The sequence below is a fragment of the Phlebotomus papatasi genome, chromosome 3, assembly GCF_024763615.1.
Source record: "Phlebotomus papatasi isolate M1 chromosome 3, Ppap_2.1, whole genome shotgun sequence".
Classification (NCBI taxonomy): domain Eukaryota; kingdom Metazoa; phylum Arthropoda; class Insecta; order Diptera; family Psychodidae; genus Phlebotomus; species Phlebotomus papatasi.
The window spans coordinates 54529668-54548930 of record NC_077224.1 but is presented as its reverse complement, the minus strand read 5'-3'; the positions used below and the strand labels follow the sequence as shown (position 1 = coordinate 54548930).

The window sequence follows — 19263 nt, the reverse complement described above, 5'->3', positions numbered from 1 at the left end:
TATTTTTTTAAAGGTTAAGCTTAAATTAATTAAATTTAATTAATTAATTGATTAATTAAAAAAAGTTAAAAAAAACATTGATTTATTTTCATAATTCTTGAATATTAAATTTTAAATTGATTCAGTTTCATTTATTACATCGTCGTCTACATCAATTAATGTCGTATTTGCATTTTTATAATGTTTTGAAACAATTTTGAGAAATAATTCAGGGAGATTTAAAATTTTTGTTGATGGTTTTTCAATCTGATAATGGTAATGTAAAATATAATATAAAATGTTGATACGTCAAAAATCGATGCAAATGACTGTGTTCTGAATATTTCATTAAGGTGGCGCAAAGTGGTTCCAACATGGCGAGAAGCGGTTAATTCACTGTACACAAACTTTAAATCCCTATGAATAGATGTAAAATCTTACAATTCAATTGGGACGGAAGAACGGCAATATGACCACATAAAAAGTGATTGCACGATTAAAATGCAAAGCTCAAATTTTGTGAGACAGATTAAGAAAGTGCCTTGAAGCAAATATACCCCGATATTGTGAACAGACAAAATCCTCAAATGATGCAATGGACCATGAGGAAAGAATATACAGAAGATTTAGGTCACAAAGTACGCTAATTAGTTTTCCCTCGGGATACACAATATTTATTCTAAGAAGACACCAAACAAGAAAGACAAACAGTGAAAGTCTCTATAGCATTGTTAGTTGACAAAGAAAACTGGGGATATGGCTGTTAATAATGTGATTTAGTGTCTCGAAGAGACTCAAAATAATAATCACACGTGGGATCAATTTGATCACGCAACGGCATGGATTTGAGCAGCAACTTCCCATGAAACAAAAAAAATCAGTGAGGCAAAAGTGAACTCTTGTAGATGAGAAATTCTTTCATTTTGAAGAATAAATCCGCATATCGAAATGGAAAATTCCTGGTGCAATCATTTCTCTATAAAGGATAAGACATGGGGAGAACTTGCCAAAGAGATAAGGGTTAAAGTGGGACAAGGGTTGGAAGATTCTTTATTCGATTTTCCCCAACTCACAGTCCAAGAGGATTATCTCATTTCTTATGGAATTCTTTGCTTGTGTGTGCCAATTTGAGAAAAACAGCCAAGAAATTGAAGAACTTTTGCTTTTTGGACACAAAGAGCACCAAAAATTCTTTCTGGTGCTATTTTCACCCAATATATTTTTCTTCAATTTACCCTTTTCATTCCACCCTCCTGTCTCTGACCTCTTTATTCATCCTCTACTTTCAAAAAAACGAATTGATGTGAATTTAAGGATGGTGCAGTCGAAAAAACAAGATTTTTGATCCCTGGCTACCCTGAGATTATTTTGGATTGTTATTTCTACAATTTGTGTAGGGTAAAATGGGATATTTTTGAATCCTCCAATTTGAAAATTTTGAGATTTTCTTACTATTTGAGATGGCCAAAGAGAAAAATACCAGGAAATATAAGAAAGAAGAGCTAAAAGAAAATGAACAGAACTTTTTCTTCTTCAGAAAAATATGAAGTGTTCGAAACCAGAATGTTTCCGTTCAGTAATAACCTTTCGAACAGAAAAAAACCAAGCCAAATCGATTAATAAAAATTGGAGATAGAGTCCGGTCCATTTAGATATAGTAAGGGTCGGTGTGCAGAGGGTTGGTGTAGAGACGGATAGGACCCATCATTAGAAAGATCTCGATCTCAGATACAATATATGTATACTAAAATTTCATCGAAATAGCTTCATAAACACCGAAAATGTGGTCCGGTCAAGACATTTTTGAGTATAGCTCGGGTCAGGGAACATTGAGGGAGGAGTGCGACCCACCGTTAGAAAGGTCTCGACCTCAGCTAGAACATACTAAAATTTAAAGAAAAAACATCTTCTAGTTTTCAAAATATTCGAAATCGAATTTTCGATTAATCGGACCTACGATTAAATCGGAAGAAATTGGGGTGTCATAAGGCTTGTAGTACTCCCCGAGAGATTTCCAAAACACCAAAATTTTAGTGTTTAAGCTGCATTTCGCGTATATCAAAAAAATTAAAGAAAAAGCATCGTCTAGTTTTCGAAATATTTAACATCGAAATTTCGAAAATCGATTTTTTGATTAATCAAAACTTCGATCAACTCGGATGAAGTTGAGGTGTCAGTAGGGTTGTATTACTCCACGAGGGCTTTCCAAAACACCAAAATTTTTCAAATTCCGATGATTAGAACCGGAGATATTACTATTCGAAAATTAAATTTTTAACCCCTTTTAGCTCGGGTCAAGAGGAATGAGCGGTCTTAAGTTTGATACCGATCAAAACCTCTTATTAGACACAGCTATAACATACTAAAACACCTTTGAAAAACTTGCTCGTTGCATGAGATATTTCTTTAATATTTCCCATACTGAGAAAAAGAGAAAACTTAAAAAAGTGTGTTAGCCTTGTTCCTTTCTCTGATATTTAAAAGAAAATAATAATTTGTAAAATTCAAAAATCAATTACTAAATTTTACTATTTTTAAGTTTGAAACTTAATGCCAATTTCGCACTGAAATCAACTATAAATTCACTAGAATTCAGTATAAAAGTTAGTAATGTTTACTGTTTTATTTTCCTCGGTGTAGTATTTGCCCTTCTTCAGTGGAAGTAAATCAGTCTGCCAGAGGAGTCGACTCCCCCTAAGTAAACTTTTCAATTTGTCCCTCTCGCATGAATGTTAATTTTGCCAAATTAAAATTCAACATGAAACACTTGCAAGCAAAAGATTTCTAATTAAAGAAGAGGACCACATTTCATATTTTCTTCTTCTTTTTGTTTCAAAGTATCCCAACGAGAATATAAAAAAAATCCAGGGAAGAATCTCTTTTGTGTTTATTATTAAAAAAATATATATATAGTGTACTACCACTGGTTCTTGTTTTAATTGAAATAAAGTTAATTGTAGCATATGAACTTATGCGATAAAACCACACAAAGAGATATAGATTCAATTCATCAAGAGAAATGCAGCATCATACCCTAAAAGTCACGTAACTCTCGCACAAAATTCAATTAATCCAATTGATTTTATTGCTCTCTTCTATTAATTTGATTGTTCAATGTAGATTGTATTATTATCAGTTTATTATCACTGAATTGTAATGTGATTTACATTGAAAACCCGATAAACTAACGATGAGGTTCCATTGTGAGATTTTGATTAAATAGAGAGTGAGAGAAAGATAATTTTACAATGAAAACAATAAAATCGATTTATTGCTGATTAAACTTAATAACTAATACAATTAGGTCACTATTTATTATGTAGTGCAAATATTTTTATCACGGAGTGTAATTTAAAAATTAAATCTTGTTACAATACGTAAAGGCGTCTGCACATTGGGAGCAATTATCGTCAAAAATTGCGTTTTTGACAGAAATTTGACGTTTCCCCCTACAACGCTGCAGGGAATTTCCTTCAAAAAAGCAATTTTTGACAAAAATTGCTCCCAATAGAGGCCATAAAGGCCTCTACACATTGGGAGCAATTTTCGTCAAAAATTGCGTTTTTGACAGAAATTTGACGTTTCCCCCTACAACGCTGCAGGGAATTTCCTTCAAAAAAGCAATTTTTGACAAAAATTGCTCCCAATAGAGGCCATAAAGGCCTCTACACATTGGGAGCAATTTTCGTCAAAAATTGCATTTTTGACAGAATTTTGACAGTTCTGCTTACAGCAGTGCAGACAATTTCCTTCAAAAATGCAATTTTTGACAAAAATTGCTCCCAATGTGTAGAGGCCTTAAGTTTAAAAAAATATATTACAGTAGGGGGAACTGGGTCACCGTCGAAATTGAGATTTTGCACCTATGTTTAAGTGGAACTGAGCCATATCGTAATGTAATTTAGCTTCTCAAACTATTTGTGCACTTAAATTATATCATCATAAGGCTCAATTTTTTTTTAAAAATAGGTGAAAAATCCAATTTCAAAAGTGACCCACTTTCAAAGGTGCCCCACTTCCTTTACGGACAGCAAAAAAGAAGATTTAAAAAAGATTGGTGATTTACGGGTACTTAACCGATTGATTACCGATTACGACGGATGCAATCGAGTTTGAAATTTCAAGACCTTTCCAAAAAATCCAAATTTATCCAAATCGGTTGTGAAATAGACCCTCTAATAGAATAAATAGAAATAGACGCCATTATGGCGTCTACACATTAGTAGAATTTTTTTTTAAAAATGCCTTTTTAAAGAAAATTTCCCCTATCCTTATAGGCAGAAACGTCAGAATTTGTTAAAAAAAAAAGGCATTTTTAAAAAAAAATTATACAGAAAAAGCTTTTTCTTCAAAAATTCAAGTTCAAAACAATTTTCTTCAAAATTTTTTTAGGTCATAGGTATATTTGGACGAAATGTTCGCCTGGGCCACCTCCAAAACATATTCAAAAATAAAAGAAATCGTAGGAGCCGTTTTCGAGAAAAAACAAAACAACATGGTTTTGGATACTTAATAATACTTAATATTTAATTCAAAAATACACTTCAACGGGTAGTATTTTAAGGCAAAAAAACAAACGAGCAATAAAAAATTCTAAATTAAAAATGAGCAATAAAATAACTAATTAAGTATGGTTAGTAAAAAACTTAAATCTTTACAAAAATGGTTCTAATTTATATATTTAATATTTAAAATTTTTGCAGATAGAATCAAAAGCCCTTTATTTTCCCTTTGTCAAAATTTGGACGATAATATCACTGCTTCATTTTTTCTCACTGCTTAATTTTAACTTTTTACTACTCATTTATACAATGCCATATTTTAACTAAAGTTTCCTAAAACATCTTTTTATCAATTCAAACTTCCTGAAATATGAACGACGCGACGACGGTTGAATATTTGAGGTTATATGAAGAAAGTTTTGTGTGTAGTCTGACTTAGAACTGAGATGACTGACTTAGATCTGGTGTTTCCTCAATATTATCGTATATTTACTTCCTCATAAAATTCCATTTCTTTAAAAATAAATTATATTGATTATATTCTCTGAAGTTATTATTCTTGTTGTCGAGATTTTCCACCGATAGCAAAATAGAGCCCGGCTGGTGGATTCCCTTCCCTGTTTGCGGGAAATTCATATTTCCCGCCTCTCGCTCCAAGCAATGCCTTTTACTGGCAGTATAAGTTCTGTTGCCCGCCGTGTGAGGGATTGGCTGACAGGAGACACTGTCAGTCAGTCGGTAACATGGCCTGGAAGTGTTCGGATGGGGGCACAGAGCTGGGTCGCTGCCGGGCAATTGGCCGCGATAAGCCTTGGTCTCCCTGAGGAATCTTTCAGGGCGGAAGCCCGACAACAAGTCTGAAGTGGGATAAGTATCCTCCCACAGGTGAAGTGGTGAAATTTTTGTGATTGGTTGGACGGGAAGACAGCAACGGATGACGTCGAAGCAGAAGGATGAGTATAATTGCTTTACGGTCTATGTATTTCAATCAATGGTGTTGGTTTTGGGATGTCGGAAGACGGTTAGAGGAATCTCTGGCTAATTGGGGTCGAATGTGGGGGACCCAATGGTTTTAGCTAGAGGATGACATGTTTAAGACACGTGAAGTCCCAAAATTTAGGGGAATTGTAGGAGAAAAGTACCATAAAGCTCGGGTAGAAACTTTGAAGCTCGGGGAAATTGACAGTATTTTAGAACAATTTGATATGTTCAAAAGAGAGATGGCGTTAGGCGTCACTAATTCGATAGGTTTGAGTCGAGGATGTGGGGAATTTATTTGACAGTTCTAGAAAATTCACGTATCAGTTTTATTTTTGTTGTCTATTGATTTATTCGGATAAAAGTGAGAATTACATTAATAACAAGATTGGAGAATAAAGTCGCTGGAAAGGGGAAGGTCACGCAGATAGCATGGAGAGATTATGAGTTTGGAATTGGAGCGATTTCGCAGGACAAGCGGGATCCTATGTCTCCTCGATGGACAGCTGGATCACTAAAGAGAAATTGAGCAAGACACTGGGTAAACTGAGCGCGTCGAAGCTGGAAGACATGGTGCCCAAGTTTCTACATGGAAGCTGCACGACAGCAGAGACGGAAGGAGTACGCCAGCAGAAAATGGGCCCAAACTCTGGATGATTTGACATCTATGCACCTGTGGAGGCCAAAACAAACCCTTCATTGTTCATACATGAGACTAAGGGGCGAAGCATTGGATTGGTGTGAGATGAGGGTAAAGGCTGAGTTAACTGATTGGATTGCGAAGAGTTTCAGAGCCGAATTTTGGAGGCTTCCCTAAATAAATCTCAGATACAGATCAACAGGGACGAAGCAGATGATGATGTCGGGGTGGAGAAGAGCCAATGAAGTGATTTTGAACGGATTAGGAGATGCGGTTATAGGGATTCGGTTTGACATAATTCCGGATTCACTGTGGAAGGTGGGAAGCCTTTTGTGGAGTTTGATTCATCTTGATGAATTGGAACTTGAGCGGGATGGCGAAGAGAGGAATTTTGGACCGAGTTCTGTTTGGATCGAGTCTCCTATGCGAGATAGCATTAGTATTCCGTTATACTTGGGTGCGTCTGCAATCTTGTGTAGAATTTTTAAATTTTGAGTTGATTGTGCTGCTGTCATGGAGAGGCGCAATAGGGGGATACTCAAGAGAGTTCGCAAAAAGAAAATAGCGAGGGATTGGGAGAATATGATTCACTACCAAAGCTTTTGGTGAGATTCAGGGAAAAATTCGATTGTAAAGCGGGAGGAAATGATAAACTCCATGGACAGCTTGATCATCGAAGAAACTGAGCGGATGGTGTCACGGAAACCCATTTTTCTCAGAATTGAAGGACATGGTGTCCGAATTTTGTCAAGAGGAGTCAGTTTACATGACAGTGGAGAGAAAGCTTCCGAAGTCTGTATCTGAGACGTTGTTGCGAATTTGTCCTGCCAGGGGATTGCTGCTTAGGACTGATGTAATTGGGGAAAGATTGAATTGATAGATTTAGAGACGTTCTAATTTCAAATTGGGTGGCATGAGTGGGCACAGTTTATTCAGGATAGAATTGGGCTCTCTCTTACACAGTTCCTGGATTCGGGTTCTCGATGATTTTGCAACACGGAAACAAATGAAGGCTTTCCACGGAGCTATTGTGATATTGGAAGTTCAGTTTCCAATGGCCGTGAGTCGGAAGAAGCTGAATTGACAGATTGGGATTTTCTTTCTCTAACGACGGAATTTGGAAAGGGAAGAAAGAAGGAAAGTCCATGATAAATTACAAGTATTGCAAACAGTTACCTTGCCAGTGCAGATAGTGGTAAGAAAGTTGACATATTTAGTGACCAAGAATCGAATGGCAATGGGGAAGAGGATGCTATGTCAGGGCCGTTAGAGCTTCCGGTAAAACTCAGGAAAATGAGATCTTTGGTGAAGTCTGAGGAGGATCGGAAGCTATTCTTGTCACATACCCAGAAAAAAATCTTTCACATACCCATCTTTCTTCTGCGATTCACTCTTCCACAGCCAGAAGGTGATCTCACAACGGTAATTTCAGTTTCTGTGGCTATCATGACACCTATACCACTCTTTGCGCTATTTCTGATACCCAAAATTAAGGAAAGATTGAACCGTGGCAGAAGGGAATTGATCGAGGAGAAGGAAACCGCAGATTTGAGTATAGAAGATTCACAAGAGGCTCTGCCACAAGAGGAGAAAAATGTGAAAAATCCGCCAGAGATGCCATAAATGAGGATCTAGTGCCTCTGATATGATGCTCCTGAATGTGGTTTTACTTAAGTATTAATACTGGGATTCTTTTGGAACAAATAAGTTTTGTAAGAATGTCACGACAAAGACTGTACCTTTTTATAAAATGAATACAATTCATTTGCAATTGAAAAAATAATAAAAAAAGGAAAAGGACAAAAGGTATGATCCAGAGGAAAAGACAAAATTAAAATGGATTATAAGTTGGAAGCAGAAGTGTTCTCAATAATACATCAAGGTGTCTTAACGGATATAAGGGGTGAATTAATTCGATGAAGTTGAGGAATCATAGACAAGAAAGCAACCGTCAATTTTGAAGGTATCAAGATGAACTTGTAGTACTCTCGGTAGAGGAAAATTGTACGTTTCCCGCCAAATTTTAAAATCATCTCCATATTTTGGTTAAGGATAGTAACGCTAAGTTACCGCTCAAGTAAATAAATTGTGTGAGCTAGCTAAGTTGATCGTGGTTGATGGGGAAATTTTGGCGTTTTGGGACTAATAGAAGTACCAGTGAGGAATATGAGAAGTGGCATGGGGGTTGCCACAAGTGAGCAGGAGAATTTATCCATTTAATTAAGAATACAGAAATTCATTGTTACTGACGTTGGATTGGCCTTATCGGACGAAGGTGTGTTCGTCGGATGTTACCGTTTTTTCTGTAGCAGTAAGTGCAGAGAGGATATTGAGAGTGAAAGGGTGATATGAAAACTCAGGGTTGTCTTAGAGTGAAACATTCCTAAGTTTTCTGAAGAATTGAGAGTTGTGCTAAATAATTCTGGAGCTGAAATTTTGTTGTGGTATTGAATTGCATTCAAAATTTTAACAAATACTGTTGCCATGGTTCACGAAAGAACATAGGGGCTCGGCAGATAGTAAAATGGTTGACAATAGTATAATATGGTTATGGTTAATAAAGAAAAGTTTGGCAGTACTGCTCGGGACAATCATACCTAGAATGATTTGAGAAACTGATTGGGCCAATTGAATTTCACAAGTTCAATTTTCAAGTTTTATTATTGACTCAAAGGGTACCAATTCAAAGTTGGATGGGTTGGTTAACGGTTGAAGTCAATCCAGGGTATCTGAAATAAGTAATGTGCTATGTAACTGTTGTTGTATATATGTTATTTCCAATTGATGCTGATTACTTTTATAATCGACCATCTTGCATTTTGTTTAGAGATATGAAGAGAGGAGCTCTAGGTGAAATGGACAAAGATAGAGATCCAGAGATCTGTTATGGAAATGATGAAGCTGGAGAAATATATCGAAGGGGGCCCATGAATCTGGAAGGTGTTCAAATAAGCAGTGCTAAGAGAGGATTCCAACAAGTGTAATGGTCAATTCTACAAGGATCAATGACTGACAATCACTCCAGAATCCAGGTTTATGTACAGTTTTGATGGATCCCGAAAATCAGTTGCAGAAAAGCACGAATGAACACCACAGCTGATATGGTAAAAGTCCCCATAGTACTGTCGATTTGGTAGAAATACCAGATAGGCACAATTCGTCAGAAATCCGTGTAAGCAGTTACGGATAGAGGGCTGCGGATGGACGCAACGGCTTTTGCCGTAGATGCCCGATGCAGTACTGTCGGTTTGGAAGACGTTCCAGACAGGTGTACAGTTCTGCTTGAAGTCCGTGTAAGCAGTTACGGACAATGGGCCGCGGATGGACGCAACGGCTAATGCCGTAGAAGCCCGATGCAGTACTGTCGGTTTGGAAGACGTTCCAGACAGGTGTACAGTTCTGCTTGAAGTCCGGGTAAGCAGTTACGGACGATGGGGCGCGGATGGTCGCAATGGCTTATGCCATAGAAGCCATAGAAGTTCCCCGGACAGTTCTGTCGGTCTGGTAGGTATGCCGGACAGGTGTACAGATCTGTTGGAGCCTGCCTAAGTAAGCAGTTAAGGCAAGTGGGGTGCGGATGGTCGCAATGGCTTATGCCATAGAAGATCCCCGGGAAGTTCTGTTAATCCAATGGGAATTCTGAACAGGTGCACAGTTCTGTTGAATCCAAGTAAGCAGTTACACATAGAGAGTGTAGATGTGTATTGCGCTTATGTAAAGTTTTGTATGATATGGTGTAGTTCCGTGTAGGTGTGCAATTCTGTTTGAATTCCTGGATGCAGTTATTGGTAAGAGGACACGGATAAGTTCCCCAACACAATACTGTTGGCCTGATATATGGTAGCTTTGGGGTACAGTTCTGTGAATCTAAGAAGAGATGTAATGGGTAGGAGTCGCGGAAGTTATTAGTGTGTAATGCAGCAGAAATTCCTTGACATAGTGCTGGTCTAGTATCCGCCAGATGGACACATGCTTATGGAAAGTATTCCGAGCACTATGATAAAAGTTGTTTGCAATGGATTATGCTAATAAGGAGAAACATATTGCATGTCGGATGTTCAAGAAGTAAATGCGGCAGTTGTTGGAGCTGATTTCATATTCGAGTTATTGAGATCAGTGGCAGTCACCTTAAGGGTAAAACGATTCGGATATAGTGCCTATAGGCAATGATGCCATACATTCCATTTGGTACTGACTACACCGAGGACGGTGAGTCGTCGGATGGCCGAATTGTTGTCGAGATTTTCCACCGATAGCAAAATAGAGCCCGGCTGGTGGATTCCCTTCCCTGTTTGCGGGAAATTCATATTTCCCGCCTCTCGCTCCAAGCAATGCCTTTTACTGGCAGTATAAGTTCTGTTGCCCGCCGTGTGAGGGATTGGCTGACAGGAGACACTGTCAGTCAGTCGGTAACATGGCCTGGAAGTGTTCGGATGGGGGCACAGAGCTGGGTCGCTGCCGGGCAATTGGCCGCGATAAGCCTTGGTCTCCCTGAGGAATCTTTCAGGGCGGAAGCCCGACAACATTCTTAATTTAGGGAAAGTAAATTTTACATGAATTCCGTTACGTTTTTTAAAAATAATGTTCAAATTTGAAGAGTGAAAATGTCATCTATACCCCCCACAATTCAGATTTGAGGAACTTCACTGTATTTGAAAAAGACATTGTATAAATGAGCAGTAAAAAGTTAAAATTTAGCAATAACAAAAAAATTTGAAACAGTGATATTATCGTCCAAATTTTGGAAAAGGGAAAATAAAGGACTTTTCATTCTATCTGCAACAATTTTAAATGTTAAATATATAAATCAGACCCATTTTTGTAAAGATTTATATTTTTTACTGACCATAATTAAACATTTTACTCCCTGTTTGTTTTTTTTTTTGCCTTTGAAAAATAGCCCCTTGCAAAATCAATAAAATCAGAAATATGTGACATCCCTTTAACGATAAAATTTTATTATTCTTTCAAAAGTAAATTTGAAAAATGAGGTTATGTATAGTCTAACCTTATCACAAATCGCATTTCATTTTGAAAAATTCAATTTTTTTTGCAGCCGAAATATTATATTTGATCCTTGATGATTGATATTATACAATTTGAGGTTTTGTGTATAGGTACCAATCCTCTTTAAGTTCTTTAAATTTAAATTTATGGCACTCAATTTCCTTCTCTGATTCAAAAATATACAATCTTTCAGAAGTCAGCAAACTCTCCAGAAGCATTATAAGATATTTAAACATTTAAACTTTAAAGAGCGTTTCGTTTCGTATCATTTATCATGGCTAAATTATTTATCAAAACATCTCTATCCGGAAAATTAAGACATTTGTCCAAATAAAATGTGTTTTGAATTTTTAAGGTTATCTTCAGAATAGCTTTTTCGGTTGAAATTTCAATGCAATTTTATCATTTGAAACTGAACTGCATCAGTAGCGAATATAATTTTCAAATTTCACTAACTTTTGATGTAGATTGTATCAATTAAACTTCATCAAATTTAATTGGCATTTGTGTATAATAATATTGTATATTAAATAAATTTTGCTATTTTATTATCTGTAAGTGATCTAAAGAGAAATATAGAACGATTTTGGTTATGATTAAATGATTATTGCACCAAAAATTATTATACAGTAGACAGGTCTTCTAGAACGCTCGGGGGTATTTTTTACATCTCACCTCCCAAATTCGAACGATTTTTTTCAAAACTAACGAAATTCAAGTGAGTTTATATTGTACTTTGAATCAAATTCCCTTATTTTCTCACAAGTCTTACGGTGCTATCACACTAGGATTTTCACAATTTAAAATTAAATTCAATTGAGCCAATTGAGCATTAAGATTTCTAGAATTTACTTGAAAATTCTCACAGCCAGGACACATTTTGCAAGAAATTTGCTCAATTTTAAATATTGCCGCGAGATTTTTAATTGTGAATGACTCCGGAAAATGTGTGATAGTACTTAAAATGTCTTATAAGTCACTTATCTGTTATTTAGAAAGATCCCCAAAGCCAGATGAAAGATTTGTAGGAAAAAGTCTGATGAAGGGACTCTCATACATCTTGTTGAAAATCTATGTGAAGTCATAAAAACAGGAGATTTCTTGGCACAGTAATGGCTTTGGAGGAACTTAGCAAATTACTCCCGATACTGATGCTTCACTCGCGTACAAGTTTATCACTAAATTAGGGTACTTATCTTATATTTTGGTCACAAATAATAATTAATTACTAGTAAATAAATTTAATAAGAACAATTTGGTTCAAAAGGATACTTGTTTAATTGCAATAAAATTGAAATTAATGACCAATTTTAGCATTTTAATTTGCTGAATTCAAATTTAATTGAGCAACCATATTTATGCTATTTTAGCATGTTTAAACATGTTTTGGTGGGCCAAGTGTTAGTTTATATCAATAAATAAGTGAAAATCTATCAATTCAAATTATTTTTAATTCAAAATAACGCATAGGAACAATTCATCTGAAAATTAAATTGAATTTACAAATTGAAAAAATCCTAGTGTGATAGCACGGTTAGTGGTAACATGCTTCCTTTTTATTTTATACGATCATAATGGATGTAAACATTCAGGAAGAAGCACATAAACATGATTTTCATTCATCCAGACTCTCCAGAGATTCCAGAGAATATACGAATTTTTTAACATAACCTCACAATTGACATTTTGAATCCAAACGTCCGTCGTTCAAATTTGAGAGATTCAAATTTAGGACACTACTGTAGACTCTCTCTGAATTGGGCATTTGGGGAAAAATGTCATCCGGTTTATAGTTAGATTTGGGCGCCAAAGCCTTTATAAATTCCACAAAAAGCGCTCAATTATAAAGAATCACGATAAAATAGGAAGAATTACAGCGAATTTGAGCAAATTAGCTTCATAATTAAATGTGAAAATTGTCAGTAAAATTTTTCGCCCGATTGAAAAAGAACCGATTAAGGGAGAGTCTACTGTACCGTGAAAAGTTATAGGGGAATGCTTCGCACACACTCTGCCTTCTAACACTTCATATTTTTTCTAGTAGCAATATATTAAAAATAGCTAGTTTTTAGTCACCCATTTCCTGAAAATGAGATCAGATTCGTTAAATGAATATGGGAAAAATATGAAGTGTTCGAACCTAGAGTATGTGCGAAGCCAGAAAGCGTTCCCCTATAACTTTTCTTGTTATTATAATTTTTGACTTCAGAATTAAATTAAATCTTTCCTTCAAATGTGCGCTTAATAATATTCTAAAATATTCTGTAATAGGGGATTTATTTTCCCAAGTTTAGCAAAACTCCTTGGAAAAAAGCCCACGAGAGTTCAACCCTATGGAAAAGTCTCACGATCATCCCGTGGAGAAGTGTGAGAAAATCGATTTCCAACCTCCTTGTCACGTTGCCCACAATAGGACACCGGGAAAACTCAAATTTAAGTTTCTATTTTCCAAATTTCTAATAAATTTCTGTACATTTTCTATAAACAGTTTTCTTCCTTACCTTTTTTTGAGCAAAAAGTCGCCAAAATCGTAGTGTTTTTCCTTCTGTTTTGTTGTTTTTTTCTCTGCCTCTTATCAAAAATTTTCTTCTCACTTCCTTTTCACCCTCTTCTCACACTCACTTACACTCTCTCAGTCTCTCTTTTTCTTCTGATTTTTACTCAGAACACCTGCAATTTTCCTTCACTTTCAGTCTCTCTTAAAACATTTTCAATTACTTTTTCAAAAGTCCAATGGGAAAATTTGGCGCGCTTTTCAAATAAAAACTGCCCGCCCTTTTGGATGTGAAAAGGTGGTGTAAGGTGTCCGAAACAAAAGAAAAACACGTCTGGGAAAATGGACAAAACGAACACTTTTCTGCAAGGAATCCTTCAAATCGATTTTCGTGGGAATTTCTTTGCGAAATTTATCAACCAAAAAACCACTCTTTTGTCTCTCTTTTGCCTCCTTCTTCTCACGCTCTTTTATTTCAGATCTTTTTTTTTTCGTACACAATTCACAACAGAAACCTTTCAGGTTTACCCTAACACACCCACTCCATTCAATTCTTCCGATTTTCCTGGCTTTTCCTGTGGAAATTCAAAGGACAGAATTTGTATGTTTTCCTGCGAAGCCGACTACAAACAATCGCAACCTCTCGCCGTGACGTCTTCTTGTAAACTAACGAAGCCGCTCGGTAGCTTGCAACACCACTGCCATCTGACGGTACATCAGGCAACACGCACTTAACGAAAAAAATCTACCGCCGCCGCTATAAACGTCTGTAGATTTTCTTGGGGGATATCTGCAGACTTTGCAGATTTTTTTTGGCGCGAAAATGTCGATAGAACTTTTATGGAAATCCCTGATGAAACAAACAATAAGATATCACAGAATATCGAAATTTCAGACCAAATATTTATATTTAATGCAAAGTTAGGGGAAGATAAGGCTACTTTGAGCTGTGGGGATACATTGATATTCGATTTTTTTAGCATATTTCTAAAATAATCTGAGCTTTGCAATTAATTTATTGAGTTCCACAATTGTTTTGTAGAGCTAAAATACATTACGTTAACTCTTTCGTCTCTTTTGGGACTGTAGTACCCAAAGAAGCATATGCATTTTCTATGAAAAACAATGTTTTTTTAATTATTCAGAACTGATAAAAATCCGATTCTTGTGGATGATTACAAACTATAAGAATGTCCAAATGTAAGATATTTTTTGTAGGACCTCAATTAATTCCTGAGCTTAGATATTTTTGATTAAAAATTGTGAAATTGGCTTGCAACATATGCCGCGGTCCGGAAGGAGTTAAAGCGTAGCGTGATTTAGAAATATGCAAAAAAATGAATAACAATGTAGCCCCACCTCCCTCTAATCATCAATCAGCACCTAATGAGAATGACTCTTTAACACTTGGCATAAAATGCGAAATTATAGTTAAAGAAACTAAATTTCCAATAACTTTTCATTTCTCAAGAGTTCTATAACAACTCTAGCGGTGCTATAACACTAGGGTTTTTCACGTTTTAATTTTAAATTCAATTGAGCCAATTGAGCATTAAGATTTCTAGAATTTACTTGAAAATTCTCACAGTCAGGACACATTTTACAAAAATTTGCTCAATTTTAACTAGTGCTGCGAGATTTTTGTTTGAGAATGATTCCGGAAAATGCATTATAGTACTTAAAATGTCTTATAAGTTACTTATTTGTCATTCAGAAGGATCCCCTAAGCCAGAAAAAAAGATTTGTAGGCAAAAGGCTCATGCAGAAACACTCATGCAGTCTTATTGAAAATCTGTATGAAGTCGTCCCAACTCCCAACTGAAATTTCTTAACAGAACAATTTTATTCGAATGGCTTTGGAGGAACTTAATGAATTACTCCCGATACTTAAGCTTCACTTCATGCAACTTTATCACTAAAACACTGTACTTATCTTATATTTTCGCCACAAATAATATTAATTACGAGTAAATAAATTTAATAAGAACAATTTTCTTTAAAAGACTACTTGTGTAACTGCAATAAAATTGAAATTACTGAGCAATTTTAACATTTTACTTTGCTGAACTCAAATTTATTTGAGCAGCCATATTTACGCTATTTTAACATATTTAAACAGGTTTTTCTGGACCAAGAATTAGTTTTTATTAATAAATAAGTGCAAATCTATCAATTCAATTGGTTTTTAGTCGAAAATAACGTATAGGAACAAGTCATCTGAAAATTAAATTGAATTTACAAATTGAAAAAATCCTAGTGTGATAGCACGGTAGGACTCATAAATTCATTTTATAATAAAGATTTTAAAATTTTCATGCATTTCTTGTAATTATTTTGAGCCAATTTTTTCAAGTGAAAAACCTATAAGCCATTAAAAATATCTATTTCTGATACCAAACTCCATATAAAAAAGGGCTGCAGCAACATCGTAAGTCTTTTGGCAAAAAAAAAAGATAAGTTGAGCCTCTAGCATACTTTTTAAGATCAGGAAAATTTCATGAAATCAAAACTCACATCCCCTTCTTTCTCATACGTTTTACATATGTCTGTCTCATGCTTTCGAAGTCAAAATTCGATTGAATTGAACTAAATTGAATTTGTTGTGATGTTATGCAAATCCTTTGAAAAAGAATTAAATGTGAATTTTAACTACATGAACTTTTCTTGATCTAAATCTAAAAGGTGCACCGGAGAAATTAAAATGAGAAATACTGAGGTAAAAAATCAAAATAGATTAATTGAAATATTATTGGCAAAGGAAAAATTAAAAAGTTATAGCTCCTGCACGCCTTTTACATCAGAAAAATTTCATGTAAGCAAAATTCACATAACTTTCTTTAACCCATTCAGTCAATGTACCAGAAATACTTGAGATAGAATGTTCATATTTTGGGATTAGTTTCCTACAGATTAATGGATGAATCTTTTGAAAAGAAAAAAAATTTATCCATTATGGGGGTGCGGGGAGACGCCCTCAAACAGACGTCTTAACGGCCACTGAATTTAAATTCTGTATATTAATTCATTACAAACTCTATTGATTTACATAGAGTAACTATCCAAGAAAACACATTCGCAACCAGAATTCAAATCAGGAAAGAGGATGAAGGCCAATTTTAACAAATTTGACGGAATGTCGAATTTTCCGTCCGCCATTTTGAGCAAAATTTTTGCATGACTTCACGCGAATCGAGAAAAGAACAACAAAATGTATTTCCATCTCTGTCGGGCTATTTTTTCCAAGTAATTGTAGGACTAAAGTATCTAAAAATCCATTCCCGACAGAAATTCGAATATCAATTGCCCTAGAATAAATCATCTAAAATCACTCAATTTGCGTATGATGTATAATACCATGGTAAGGAATGGGTTAAGTAATTAAGTTGTTTTTGTAAAAATTTTTCCAAAATAATTAAATTTTCTAAGATTAAAATTAGATATTTCGATCAATAAATTGAATTGAATATTCTTTATAATAAAAAGAAAATTAAGAAAAACAATCGAAAATCTCTTGAATTAAATTTCAGATGATACAGTAGAGTTCCTCAAATTTGAACATTTGGGGGGAATATGGATGACATTTCTCCGCATTTCTCCCCTTTCTCTCTTTTCAAATTTGACCAATATTTTCAAAAACGTAACGGAATTGATGTGAAATGCACTTTCCCTAAATTAAGAAAAATAACTTTAGAGAATATATCAATGTCATTTATTATGAAATTAATGGAATTTGTTGTGGAAGTTAATATAATACGAAATTATTGAAAAAAAAAACACCAGAGAAAAATGGTTCTAATTTAGACTCCACGCAAAACTTTCTTCACATAACCTCAAATTTTACATTTTGAATTCAACCGTCGTTCACATTTGAGGAACTCGACTGTAAAATTATAATTAACAGAAATTATTATATTAAAGAAATTTAAGAAAACATTCTCTTATAAAACTTAATGCTTTAAATTTTAAAATTGATCTTTAAATGGCTGACATTCACATTCTCTGATAAAGGTAGTTTCATTGTGTCAAATTAATTTAAACCTCAATCAGCAGATTCCTTTAATTTTAAAGCTGATGAAGATGACATTTCGGAAAAGCAGAATACTTCGAGACAAATGGAAGAGATGAAGCATAAATTTACGAATAATTTTGACACAAAAATATTTAACCTTAATCTTTAAACATCCGTTTTCCCGGAAATGCGTTGAGTGCGTTGATTAACAATTTGAAGAATTATTCCATTCGAAATTAAAATAGATTCTTCGAGGTTAAGTTTAACATAATCTCAAATGTAAATTTTCTCTGGATTTAATAAGAAAGAGAGAAATTATGTCCATTAACACAGAAAGCTTTCAGACTTATGATAACAAAATAATTTTCAGTCCTATTTAATAGTCAACGTAAAACGCCCATATAATATCACGAGGATTCCCATTTCAAAGAGAGGTCTATCACGAGATAGAGCTCTCCGTGAATTAGTTTTTCGCATGATCTTTTGGTGCTTACTGGTTTACTAGAGCTCAAATTGATTCATAAATCACAAAAGCATTTCAAAATTAAAAAAATCGGTACTTGACCGATTCATTACCGATGAAGACCGATGCAGCCGAGTTCTAAATTTCAATACCTGTCCTAAGAAATCCAAATTTAATCAAATCGATAGAAAAATTGGCCCTCCAAAGAGGTTGATTTTTTACCTTCATTGATTCAAAATGGCGAATTTTCCGGTCATAAGTATATTTGGGTGAAATGTTCGCCTGAACTAACCTCTAAAAGACATATCCGAAAATCATTGAAAAAGCTTGGGTCAATTTTGAAAAAAAAAAAACCGAAAAAACATGGTTTTTGGGGGATTGAGGGGGGTGGGGGAGGGAAGAAAAAACGTCCGTAGATATTGTTTTATTTTTATTGGGGGTCGTCGAAGACCGGAAGTTTATATCTATTACCGTTTAGTTTAGGCTTTAGGCTTCAGGACGGTGACAAGTTGAAAAAAAAAGACGATTAAACTGATTAAACTGCTCTCTCTTTAAGTTCGAACAGTAAAATTAAACAATTTTCTTATCGGAGCAAAAATTGCCTTTTATCCATTTTAGATAATTCTGTCACTCGAAATATTCCAGATAAAAACAAAGGCTTTTTAGTGAAATAATTGATAAAATGTCAGCAATATTTTCCTGAGTGTTAGCATCTTGTGTTCACCCAGAATATCTTGAACTTTTTTAAGGTTATGGTTAACCTAAGCTGAAATTTTAAAACGGCTAAACTAGAATGAGATTCTGTAAAATACCTTTATGAATCAATCCACAAAATATTAATGCAAAAATTCGTTTCTGGAGGAAAATAACGTGTTTTTCACGTTTTTCATTATTGTTGGGAGCAATTTTGTTCAAAAATTGTTTTTTTGACGAAAATTATATGCAAAACGTCAATTTTGGTCAAAAATGCAATTTTTGAACAAAATTGCTCCCAAACTGTAGAGCTGTAGAGACAGACGGTGTTCTCTAAATTGGCGACATTTCGAATCTCACCAGCAATAAGCTAATCTAGCCTCATCATCATTAACTTTCCCGGCAAATTTTACCAAAAAAAATTGAGGTTATGAGAAAAATCTGTGAAATGAAAATTTTCTTGTCGTTTCCTTTATCTCTTATTTTAATTTGGTCACT

General features: G+C 34.8%; 1 long non-coding RNA gene across 1 annotated transcript in view; it reads right to left on the bottom strand.

Annotated features, from left to right (window-relative positions):
• Positions 1-14268, bottom strand: part of LOC129807681 (uncharacterized) — a 64711-nt gene extending 50443 nt beyond the window's left edge. The window contains exon 1 of the long non-coding RNA XR_008752302.1: positions 13608-14268. This is a non-coding gene — a long non-coding RNA (uncharacterized LOC129807681). The remainder of the gene's footprint in view (positions 1-13607) is intronic.
• Positions 14269-19263: the final 4995 nt, after the last annotated feature.